Source organism: Galeopterus variegatus, unplaced genomic scaffold, assembly GCF_000696425.1.
Source record: "Galeopterus variegatus unplaced genomic scaffold, G_variegatus-3.0.2 Scaffold3798, whole genome shotgun sequence".
Taxonomy (NCBI): domain Eukaryota; kingdom Metazoa; phylum Chordata; class Mammalia; order Dermoptera; family Cynocephalidae; genus Galeopterus; species Galeopterus variegatus.
The window spans coordinates 45,011-57,881 of NW_007729909.1; the positions used below are offsets into that span (position 1 = coordinate 45,011).

General features: G+C 36.7%; 1 long non-coding RNA gene across 1 annotated transcript; it reads left to right on the top strand.

Moving 5' to 3' along the window:
- The first annotated feature begins 4,585 nt into the window (after positions 1 to 4,585).
- LOC103601576 lies at positions 4,586 to 11,102 on the top strand. Its single transcript, XR_551459.1, has 3 exons — positions 4,586 to 4,712; positions 5,664 to 5,739; positions 11,038 to 11,102. It is a non-coding gene; the product is annotated as an uncharacterized LOC103601576 (long non-coding RNA).
- The last annotated feature ends 1,769 nt before the right edge of the window (positions 11,103 to 12,871 follow it).

Consider the following 12,871-nt stretch of genomic DNA (forward strand, 5'->3'; position numbering starts at 1 on the left):
CCTTCCTTCCTTCCTTCCTTCCTTCCTTCCTTCCTTCCTTCCTTCCTTCCCTCCCTCCCTCCCTCTCTTCCTCTTCTCCTTTTTTTATCTTTAGAAATGTTTTTAATGTTTTCATAAAGATGATCCATGCTTATTACAAAAAGATTAAGCACTGTAGTAAAAGTATATTTCATCTCTTTTAGAGTGCCTTTGTGATTTTTATTGGGATCACCCTTTTAGGATTGAGGTCTTATTTTTGTGATTCTCATGTGCAATAGGAGAAATGCCACTTCTCACAGACTTGGTCATTCAGGCTGGCTTCAGAGGTTTCTCCATGCCACAAGCTTGGCTGTGCTGGATCTTCAAGGTGTCCTGTTGCCATCTTAATGGGAAGGTTTTGTTGTCTCAAGATCACTCCCTTCCTTCATTGAAAGAAATTTACCTAGGTGTGCGGTGACATTTATTAATACTCTGGGTTGAATTGGCTGGTCTTGCTGTTTCTCCCTCTCCTCTTCATGTGTGTCCCCTGAGTCTGTGTGCTGGTAAGACCGTCCTGGGGACAGCACATGACCTCATTCCAGGGTATATGAGTAGATGTGGTTCCCCTGATCGAATTCTTCAGCCATCATGAAAAAGTTACTTTTAGGAAAGCACCAAAAGTTGTATATTCCTACATAAATTCTGTTTCTCTTTTTCTTTTAAAAGCTTCTGCACAGGGAAAGAAACAATTAACAGAGCAAAAAGACAACCTACAGAGTGGGAGAAAATATTTGCAAACTAGACATCTGACAAATGATTAATATCCAGAATATGCAAGGAACTCAAACAATTTAACAGTAAAAAATAATAATAATTAAAAAATGGGCAAAGGAGCTGAATAGGCATTTCTCAAAGGAAGATGTACAAATGGCCAACAGACACATGAAAAAATGCTCAGCATCACTAAGCAAATCAAAACCACATTGAAATATCATCTCAGTCCAGTTAGACTGGCTATTATCAAAAAGACAGAGAATAACAAATGCTGGTGAAGATGTAGAGAAAGGGGAAACTTCCTACACTATTGGTGGGACTGTGAGTTGGGGCAGCCATTATGGAAGACAGTATGGAGGTTCCTCAAACAATTATGGATAAAACTACCACACAACCCAGCAATTCCACTGCTGGGTATACACACAAAGGAATGGAAATCATCATGTCAAAGGGATACTTGCACCTCCATGTTAATTGCAGCTCTATTTGCAGTAGCCAAGAGTTGGAACCAAGGTAAATTTCCATCGTTGGATGACTGGATAAGGAAAATGTGATATATATGCACAATGGAATACTAGTCTGCCACAAAAAATAAATACTGCCATTCACAGCAACATGAATGAACTTAGAGAAAGTCAAGTTAAATGAAATAAGCCAGGAACAGAAAGAGAGATACCGCATGTCTTCACTCATAAGTGGGAGCTAAAAAATAAACAGATAAATTTAAAAAAAGAAAGAAAGATACAACAATCAAAATAATATGCTGAACTTTTAAAAGGAAACACAATTGAGATCACCAGAGATGGGAAAGTGGAGGAGGAGGGGGGTAAGGGAGGAATTAGTAAAGGGACACAAAAAATGACTTCCTTGTATAAAGTTGAATATAAATTATCCTGATTTGAGCATCTCATAATGCACACAGGTATTGATATTCAACTCAATCGAAAAAGAAGGAATAAAGGCAAAAGACAAAACAAACAAAAAATCTACATATATATCCAAATTCACACATATCCTGTTTAGAAACACCTCTAAAATTTCATTACACATGATACTCATGGGAACCTTAGACTTTGGATCTCAAAGTATTGTTCATCAAATTATAACTCACTGTCATCAAGTAGACATTCTGGGGAAGCTTTTCAATTTTTCATTATATTAGGATTACATATGTGATATCCAACTGGAAGAGGTAGAGACGTACTACACCGTTGCATAAACAATATATATTGTTGCTGGACATTGGAGCCAGAGCAGCACTTGAACTCTTCAGAAACTGGGTGACTTGGTTTAGCCTCCTCCTTAACAGATTCATTTAATATCAGGCAGTTTGAAGATCAGAAAGGTCTTTGAAGCTTTGGCAACCTGATAGTTTACTTTACAGAGAAAGCAATATCATTGGTCCTTTGGAAATGTTCTGGGCTGGCTTACTCTCCACTACTGCTCCTTTAGGAAGAATTCCCCATCACTTGGCTTTCCCATTTGAATCTTTCTTTTCCATATGAACTTTGCCTTCTTGCTCCCTGTTTTCCTGCCCCCACCTTAAGATCTGCTTGATTGAGATGCCACATTTCTCATCCTCCTACCCGGCAAGGGGACAATGAGAAATACACCTGCAGTGGGATTACTGTTCCTTGACTGTTTGGGCACACTGCAGTCATGGGTCTTGGAACTAAATCTGATCTTATGAAGGTGGGTAGGAGGAGTGGATCAAATGTGATAATGTATCGAGAAAGCTTTGTTGAAGTTCATTCACCATTTACTGACACTTACTATAGACCAGGTGCTATGCTAAGCCTCAGAATATGGGGTGAACAAGATGGATGTGGTTCCTGTACTCGTGGCTCTGACAGTTCAGTGGGGGAGGACTGAGCTGTTGTAAAAGGAAGGCTTTGGGTAAGGATAGCCGAGGGACATAACATAGTCTCTGGGGTACGTGAAAGACTTCTTGGGTGCTGACTCAAGCAGAAAACCTTCTACTCAGTGATTGTTATTGCTGTTGCTCTTGTTGGGAAACTCAAGATACGTCCCTGACATACATTATCTATCAACTGGGCATGCACAGTGTCGACTGAAAGCTACTTGAATCTTTAGGTGAAGGCCATCCTGCTATAAAAGTGCAAATGTTATCTGAGAGGCAGCAAAGTTCAATGAACTCTAGCATTAATAAAATTTTTAGATAATTAATTTAGGAATGTTAAGCTATTAGCCCCTGAGTTACACATTTTATACATTTTACTAGTACAGTCCCGTTGTCAGGAGAATGGAGACGGAACTCAGAAAAAGTCTGTTACAGAGCTTTGCTTACAGTATATGCTCACTAAATACTTGATGAATGAGTAGGTAAATGGTGGAATGAATTGTCCCCAATCTGTGTGTATCTCTTATGATGCCTGTCAATTTATTCTGAGGTATCCCACATGTTTTTATCAGTAATTAGTTTCTTTAGCTTTGAGAGTTATACTAGAGTGTGTGCACTTCTGGAGAAAGTTATGGTCAGAACTACATTTTACCAATATTACTGTAATAATAATAATATAATAATTATTATTATTATTATATTATTATTATTATTTCATAGCATCTAATGATCAATAACATTAAGTCGTATGGAAGCCAAACTCAGGCAAGCACATTTTGAAATTCATTAACTGTAAAACACTAATATTTTAAGAGCTTTTTATTTTCTGCTAAAAAATGACATGTGAAAGAGATTTTCTCGTTGTTGTTGTTTTTCTAATTCATCCATTTCCCAGATTAAAAAAAACGAGGTCTGGAAACTTCCCTGGGTTTTACATAGAAATATCAGTGGCAGATGAAAGCTAGAAACTCAGGAATTTATTTCCTCATCTTGTGCTTAACCAATTGGAGACAGGCTGTCTCCAGACTATATTTTCTTTTTAATAGCTATAAAGTGGATGAACTCAAAGAACAGTCCAGTGTCCTGCTGTGATTGATATGAAAAAGGACAGGGGAAGAAAAGATTCCTCATTAATGGATTTATATCCTAGTGATAGGGTTAGGGGGTAGAAAGGTCATTTGGGAAAGTAAAGTGAAATATAGAGCATGCAGAAAAATTATCTTGTTATCTGACTCAGAGACATGAGGCTACACGTTATCCTCTGTTCGTTTATTTTTCCTCCTAGTTTTCCTTTTATTCTTAGATAAATGTGAGTCAGACATATAAGACAAGAGTAATTTTTAGAAACTCTTCCTTTACAAGCTTTTGGGAGCAGAGTTTTGCTCTTTTTATACGGTCTGATTGAAAGTGCCATTTGATTGTTAAAAAAAAAAAAAGAAAATGTAGAGACAAGAAATTGAATCAGAATTTGGGAGTAAATTGGTAAAAACAAAATATCTTACTAAAAGTTGAGGTTACTCTCTTATTAAGTACCTTAGGTCATAATCAGACAAAATTTAAAATAAACTTAATTTTAAAAATGAAATTAAATTTCTCTGCATATTATTAAGAGAGAGAGAGAGAGAGAGAGAGAGAGAGAGAGAGAGAGAGAGAGATGTAACTCTGAAAGGATGTTTTAGTTTAACAAGGACCACGTGATTAGAAGGTAACTATTTTGGTGATCCTGTGCTTGGTGAGAAGTTCCCTGTATATAAAGAATTTCATCTAATTTTTAACAATCACTTGGCCAGGGATGTTTTATTTTCTAAAAAATGTAGATAAGAAACTTCAGGCCTTGAGGGTCTAAATGTGTTGTCCACAGTGTCCAGAGTTCAAGTCCAGCATTATCTGGCTCCACCCTCTGCTCTTTTCCCCACCCACAAGTTCTCCTCAGGTGTCTACTAGATCCTAGCAGTGGGGATGCGGATGAGTGCAGTGTGGTGTGTCCCACTGACTTCACATCCAGAATGCTAGTGGGTGAGCTACAGCTTGTGACTCAGATGATCATGGAGTATTTACCAGGCCCACTCACAGCACAAAGGAGGGAGTGATCATCTCCTCAGAGGTTGGGGTGGAGCAGGTCAGCCAAGATTTAATGGAGGAGGAGAAAAAGCCAACTAAGCTGAAATCTCCCTTGTTGACAAGGTACAGTAGGTCATCTGAGATGGAGGGGGAAAAAGCCTGCACAAAATGGCTCAAAACAGTGGCATGGAAGATGTATTTGCAGGATTGCCAAAAGAAATACAGAACACACAGTTAAACTTCAGAGAAACAACAAATAATGGGTTAGTGTGTACATACGAGGGTACTTCAAAAACTCTGTGGAAGATAGAATTGACATGCATCCTTCCACTAACTTTTTGAAGTACCTTCAAATATCCTGTGTGATATGTAAAACATACTTATACTAACCCATTATTTGTTGTTTATTGGAAAATCAAATTTAACCAGGTCGTCTGTAATTTAATTTGCTTAATCTGGCTGTGCTATGCATTTGGGTCTTGTTGGAGTCAGGGTATAACGCTGGGAGCACAGCAGGGATGGTGACAGAGTTAGGTTGAGTCTTACACTTGCAGGACCTCATCTTTGCTATGTGTTGGGTAAACAGGATTAAAAACAGAATTACCCTACACAATGGATACCTTTTTATCCTATGGCTGGGATAATTTGTGCCACCAATCAGTTAAAAACACAAGCAATGTGAACAGAGTATTGTCTTCAATGAGAAGAATTGTTTTGTTCAAAGTTGTATAACAAAATGACTTACAACAAACTTTCAGATAAACTCCTAATGTTTGACTATTCTTTTTGACATAAAGGAAATGTATGAGAAAAGGAAAAAATGCTTGGGTTAGAGATGGGAAAGTTAAATAAAACCAGCAGGATAAAAAACAGATACATTTATATTACATATATGGTATATAAGTGTTTCCTGTTTAATTTTTAAGTGGGGCAAATAGACAGATGGAATTGTATTATCCCTGTGCAAATCCTGTCTAAACTAAACCAAAGACATTTTGCTTTGACTCAGGAGCATGGAATTCTTGCCAGAGTCACAGAGGAAGGCATTGCATGGGGACAATTGGGAATTACCCTGAGGATGGCAGGTAGCATTTTTTACATTTATTTAAACTTTTAAGGGTAATAGATTGTTTAAAAAGATATTTTGTTACTGTATTTTTGCTTAATGATGTCCAATGTATCTGACACTGGATGACGAAGCACATCTCCTACATTTGTGATATTGGCCGAAGGGAGGCATCTAAACATTTCAATATAACATTTAGAAAGTAGAATGGTTAGTGAGAGCAGTGACTGCATACCAATTTGGGTTTTTCTCTCCTTCCTCATTAAATATGTGACTGTGTCTTTTGTTTACTTTTCTCCTTGCTCCAGAAAGGATTTAAGGCAGCTCATAAATATGTGCAGACCTATCACTCCTACACATGTGGCCACTGAAGCATTTTGATGATTGTACATTTTTAAGTTAAATACAAAGACTTTCATGATTGTGTGTGTGTGCTTCTGGGGAAAATTATGGCAATCATTACACTTTACCAATAATGTTATTTATTGTAATTATTTTATTGTATGTATCTAAAGAAGAACAGTATTGAATCCTATGGGAACCATAGCATAGCAAGCGTATTTTGAAAATCATTAGATATAAAAATCCTAATTGACATGGAGAATTTGCCTTGGTTTCATTTTTATTTAATAGTGTATTTCACTTTCCTTTGCTTAAGCCTGTCTTCATTTTAGATTAGGTTAAAGAAAGACAAAAATCTAATTGTGGTAAACACAATCTGAGTTTCATCATCAACACTTACACGTAACGACCAGACAAATAATCAAAGCCCATGTTGGTTATAATGAATGACTTTGATTCATTATGCTTTCCTGGATTATTTTTACTTCGGTAGGCATGCTATTCTTGACTAAAAATAAAGTGCTGTATTAGTAATAAAAAATGTGAGTTGATAAAGAGTAAGTTCATTTTTTAATCATGGTCCATTTGAGATTTTGCTTTGCTTGGGAAAGGATTTAAACATCAGCAAGAATGGTTTAGGGGTTAGAAAAACATATCTTTGATAGGGAGAGTATAGCATGTTGGAGTGTGTTGCCTTCCCAATGTTGCTTTCAATGATTTGCCAGGTATCTTGTCAAATGAGCTGGATTCTACTGAATCTGAACAATATTAGTCTCCAAATGAGCTTGTCAGGCTGGACAAATGGCTGAATCCCATAAAGTATGAATTTTAATAGGAATAAACAATAAACACATAGCTATTCACCTGGGTTCAGAAAAACCAGCTGGAAAAATAATTCACATTGAAAATGGTGGAAAGGAATGGTCTAGAGCTTTTATTTTATTTTTATTTTTATTTTATTTTTTTGTCTTTTGTCTTTTTTCCGTGTCTGGCAACAGATTGCAACCCTCAGTGTTGCCCCCGTACCGGACCGGGGACCGGCAACGGGATTGCAACCCTCAGTGCTGCTCCCGCACCTCGCTCAGCCAGTGAGCGGGAACCGGTCTGTATGTGGGATCTGAACCCTTGGGCGGGAGCGCCGCCGCGCTTCCCAAGCGGCGCACTATCCAGTGCGCCACCGGGCCGGCCCGGTCTAGAGCTTTTAAGTAATAACAAGTTCCATATAAGTCTACAGAGTGGTGGGGCTGCTATCAGCCTAATTGGATTTAGGATCAATTTCATAGCAAACTTGTTAGGCTGAGGAAGATGGGATTACCTCAATCGACATTCCACAGTGGAAAAAGAAAAAGTTTTATTTTTGATCCTGAGTTCATACCCTGATGCCACACTTTCAGAGCATGCTTTCAAAAACAAAAAATGTACTTGATGAGAGGCTATAAAACCATGTCAAAAGAAGAAAAATTACAGGAATAGAAGATAGTTTACTTGGAGGAAAAAAGGGGAAAAGGCATGTTCTCTCTGACGTTGAATACGTACGAGGACCAATAGATAAAGGTTTCCATATAAGGATGGACTGACTTACAGTCATTCCTTTGTATATAGAATGGGCTACCTTAGGACACGGGCATTTCTCACCTGTTGGAGAGGTTGGAGAGAGATGACTTACATATTGGATTTAGATCTAGAACTTAATGATCTCTTCTGGATCTGCTATTCTATGATTCGAAAGATGCTTAGGATATTTGCATATATTTCTGGTAAGCATATCTTCTAAAACAATTAGTTATTTCAGGAAATTTAGTGACATTGAAAAACACAAAACAGGGCTGGCCAGAGTGTGGTGTTAATAACATCAAGGTCAAGGGTTCAGATCCCTGTACCAGCCGCCACCCCCCCAAAAAATTACATAAATAACAAACAAACAAATAAACAAATAATAAAACACCAAAAAGCAAAAAGACCAAGTTGACCTTTGTTATCATGTAGACAAAGCAACTGGGGAGAGAGGGCTGGGAAAATGTTGGTCAAAGGATGTACATTTACAGTTAGATAGGAGGAGTAGGTTCAGGAGACCTACTGTAGAAGATGGTGACTGTAGTTAATGATGAGGTATTGCATTGCTCTCACCGTGAAAATAACTATGTGAGGTAATGCATTTGTTAATTGGGTAGATTTGACCATTCCACAATGTATATATACTTCAAAACAACATGTCGTACATAATAAATACATATAATTTTATATGTCAATTTTAAGAAAATTAATTTGGGGATAAAAAACAATGGCTGATTGACTGGAAATTTCAGTTTTAATACTCTGGTATCTAGAAGTTGTAGCTTGTTTTGTGGTTATTGGGTCATCTTGCCTACCTACATGACTTTTCAATGTAATTCTCATTATAAAAAGGCAAAATGATTTGCAAAAAATACACATAAAACCCTGCTAAAGCCATTCCTAAAGTACATTAACAGTAAAATTTCCTTAGAATCAGAAATTTTGTGCTGCTTGCACTTATGTGCCACTGTCTCTTTCCAGTCTTTTAACATATAAGGAAAAATCTCTAGATAGCAAATAACTTGTCAAGCTCCAGACAATAGTTCATTTGTTTCCAAGAATATTTGATATTATGAGATACCCACATGACAAAATAAGTTCGTCAGTCCCTTGGAGTTTGTTTTAATAAGATTAATAAAATCAATTCTATGATTCTTTTTTCCTTCCAATCAACACCTCCTTTATTTCATTTTCACTAGCCACCAGCTGGCTTTTTTTTCCCACCACAAAATGACTCTCAACTGCAAGATAATTATACAAGAAGAGATTTGCTCCACAAGCTACATGGAGCCAACTATGTCAACAATGGAAAGAACTAGTACATTTTGTTTTGAAAATGGAAAAAATCCTAGATCTGGCTATTTGTCTACTTAACCTCCAAACACATGTACTCTTGACTCCAGAATTCCAAATGAAAAAGATTGCCTTTTCTTTTTAATTCATTTCTAAAACTATAAAGTAAAATTTTGGAGATATCTTTAAATAGCATCCCTTGTAAAGTACTGTAGTATGTTAAATTATAGTACCATGGTGTGTGTATTTGTGAGCCAAATTCGACAGTTAGATGGGTAGGATGCAATATATGTTGAGCTTTTCATAACTAGGAGTCAAAATTGTGGTGAGTTTTGATATATGAGTATTCCTTAGTTAAAACCTCTTGATATCAAATTCCATTAGTATGTTGCTGTTTTTCCTTTCTTGCTATCTTAATATTTTCACAAGGTACACTTAGTTCTGGAATTTAGAAACCAGTTACAAAAACCCAGACTTTTCCAGTCAGGGTCATCTGAAATTGTTGTTCAGAAAATAAACATGTAGGCAGAAAAGTAGGAGACAGGCTGCCTTCACAGTCCTATTTTCTTGACAGAAAGTCAATTCAACCCACTTTCTTGATACAAGTCAGTTCAACCCACTGCTTTCCAGATAAAATACCCAGTAAGACCTGAATATCTGAGGACACTCTGTAATAACTGTTTGACTGAAGATAAAAACTCACAGGAGCATGGCAATATGCATGGGGTTTAGACAATGTCATTGAAAGAACTTCATAGCTTTAGCTTTCCAGGAGACTAAAACAGAGGCTGCCCTGTTATCCTGTGTACTAAGAGACTCCTACCATATTAAGGGCTTATGTTGTCTAATTGAAGAGCAAATTAGCACATTCAAAGCATGCATTTTTGAACAACAAAGTGCTGTTCAAATATAAGGTCTTGTGGTTACATATCATTTTAATAGAGCTACATACTAAACAATATAACTTTTAACTCATGAAAGAACTTAGAGCCTGCATGTTGCAAAGGATTAAGTTTATCCTAATTACTTTCTCAGAAAAGCCAGTGGAGAATTAGATGCAACCCACCAGGCAATAAATATATCACACTAAACAAAATTTAAACTAGAGAATGATCAACTCCTTTTCTTTGTTCTTTCAAAGGAGAAGTGAATGAGACCTTTTAAGAAAAAGATCAAGAGCGTTTTATGGGAAATTCAGAAAAAAAAACTATTTGGACTGAAATCAAAATGTTATGAATAGTACTTTCTAAGTAATGACACATATCAGCAGTATTTGTAACCGTAAGAACAATGTGATAAATTTTAATCACTTGGGACTCCAGCTCTGTGGGAAGTGCTTACTACACGGACATCATTTATAGGTTTCCAGTTATGACCTACGTCTAAAAGACATTTTAATGATAACTGGAGAAAGTAGATAGATTGTCTTCCTAGAGTGTTGAAGTTCCTGCTTGTTGTCATCCTCAGCTCTATTAAAGAGCAGAGGCTTTCAAAGGTACTCTTCAGTCTAGCAGTCAGGGTGCAAAACCAAAGGGATGGAGCTATCTAAGATAAAATATGCCAGAAACGTACACTCCTCAGGATTTCCTGCGGGAGTCTGACCAAAATAAGGCAATATTAGTAAATATAAATTCTGGAACACTATTATCAACAGAAACAGGGTCTTGAAATGTACCCTTGAAATTCTTCTAGTTTCCTCAGGCGGGTCAACTATTTCAATGTAACTGTGCAAAATGTTAGACCTCCCTACGGGGACAATTGCTTTAAATTACATCAAAGACTCAAAGACTCTAATAGACATGCTGAAGAAGGAGTTTAATTTGTTGGATGCTCTAAATCTTTGGGCTCATGCAGGGTTGTTTGGCCCCCTGACCTTGAAAACATTTTGGGGAAAAAAATATAGTTTCAAAATATCTGAACATCAAAAAATAAGTCAATTTACTTTTTATCTTTTCTCCTTTCTCTACTACATTTTTGGAGAGAAAGAAACCTCAGGTAATGCCAGTGGAATAAAAGAAAGATGAAATAAACAACGAAGGGGAAAGATTTGTATTCTTAAACCATAAAGAATTGTCATGTTCCTTCAGATTTCATCCCAATAATTTGAAAAACATCTCTTCAAATATAGCTCAAAGTGAGATGAAATTTCCTGATACAAGGTTTCTCATGAAGCAAGACTTTGTGGGATTTGAGTCTTTGGCCTCTCACGACTTCCAAACCATCCGGAGCAAGAGAATCATCTCGCAAGGTCAGAAAGACTCCTTCTGCTAACTGTTCTTTTCCCTTTCTGTTGTTTGGCCAACAATGTGGGGGAATGAAATGACTCTTGGCTCTCTTTTTTCTCATTGCATTCTGGTTTCAAAGTATTTTTTACTCCATAGAATATAATTTTCCTAATTACAGTTAAGGAAGCCATTGTGTATAATACCTCACTTAGATCTAGCCATTTTAAAACCAATTTAGGGTAAAATCTTTTCCAAAAGGACTAATCATGGAAGTATTTGATTTCTCCGGCTTTAGGCAAAGTCAGTAAAATCAGAGAGTACTAAGAGTAGAAGACTGGGCAGTAATCACTAGTCTCACCTTAAAGAATAAATAAATACAGATACATCGAAAGAAGCTTCTATTTTTCTGTTGATAAAATTCTAAAGTTTGTTTTTTCAAAAAGTAACTTCTTTAAAAGCATGAATGATCAAAGTCATAGTATATCAAAGATAATAATGGAATCATCAAACATGTCACTAGAGCTATATTTTAGACCTCTAAGAATGCTCAAAGTTATTGTCTTTTTTATTGATTCCGCATTAAAATGTAAGACCAGGTATTAATCCAACAAAATAAAGTACTGAGATTCAAGGTTTGTTACTGGACACACTGAGGCACCAAGATTTATGTTATTTGTTATTTGCTGCTTCTAGAGATGAGACTAGAGTCCAGCAGTTTTGATTATCCAATGCACAGCTCTGGCTCAGCTCATTAAACAATTGCCCTCAAGAAAACATGGCCCTGCCTCAGCCAAGCTGAGCCACAAGCACCCTCAATAAATGAAGGAGCTCCAGTTAATTTAAGATGTTTAAGTCATAGAATTTCCTAGTTTTAAGTGACGTTAATGATCTAGACCCTTTCCCGCACTCCCACCTCCCCACCCTCCAACGAGTTGCTCAGTGACCTGCCTTGTCTTCCAACCCAGGTCTCCAGAATGAATGGTTTATTTGTTCTCGTTTGCTGCTAGAAACCCACAACCATGATTGATTTTTGTTGTTACTGTCGTTTCTTTCTTTTCCTATTCTTTCTTTTTGCTTTTCATTTTTTAATGAAGAACTCTTTGACTTAATGGAAAGTCATATCAGTGGAAATGTTCTTCTAAATCATTTTTATTTCCTCTCAATCCCACTTTCAAGAATGCTTATCTTATGAGAAAGGACCTTATCATGAACTGAGTGTCTGCAGAGCTGTTGAAAATTCTTAATGATTACAATACAGCAGAAGAATGATACCCAACACCAACTTCCTGGTTAGGTTAACTGATTACACTTTCTGTGGTTAATAAACTACCCTACAGACAGCAGTGAGAACTGGTTATTTAACCATAGCTATTGCCTGGCATAGATGTGATAGGCTATCTATTCAAGAAGTCTTTTGAACTATAGAACACTTTTAGTTTTTTGGTTTTAATAGAAATACCATGGTTCTAACTTTCTCTGTTCCTTATTTTAGAGTTGTGGGTTAGACAAAGAAGCACTTCAATGATGTGTTTAACTCAATGTCTCTGTGAATCAGGCAAATTCCAGTGCATGACAAATTGTCTTGCTCTTTCAGTTCTCAAACCTTTATTGCAGATTCTGGAATTCAGGCTAGCAAAGAGATAATGATAATAATCAGCTATCATATGGGATAAGAGGAAATGGGTAGAAGGAAGGAGGTACATTATAGTTGTTGGATAAATGATATCTCATAAACGA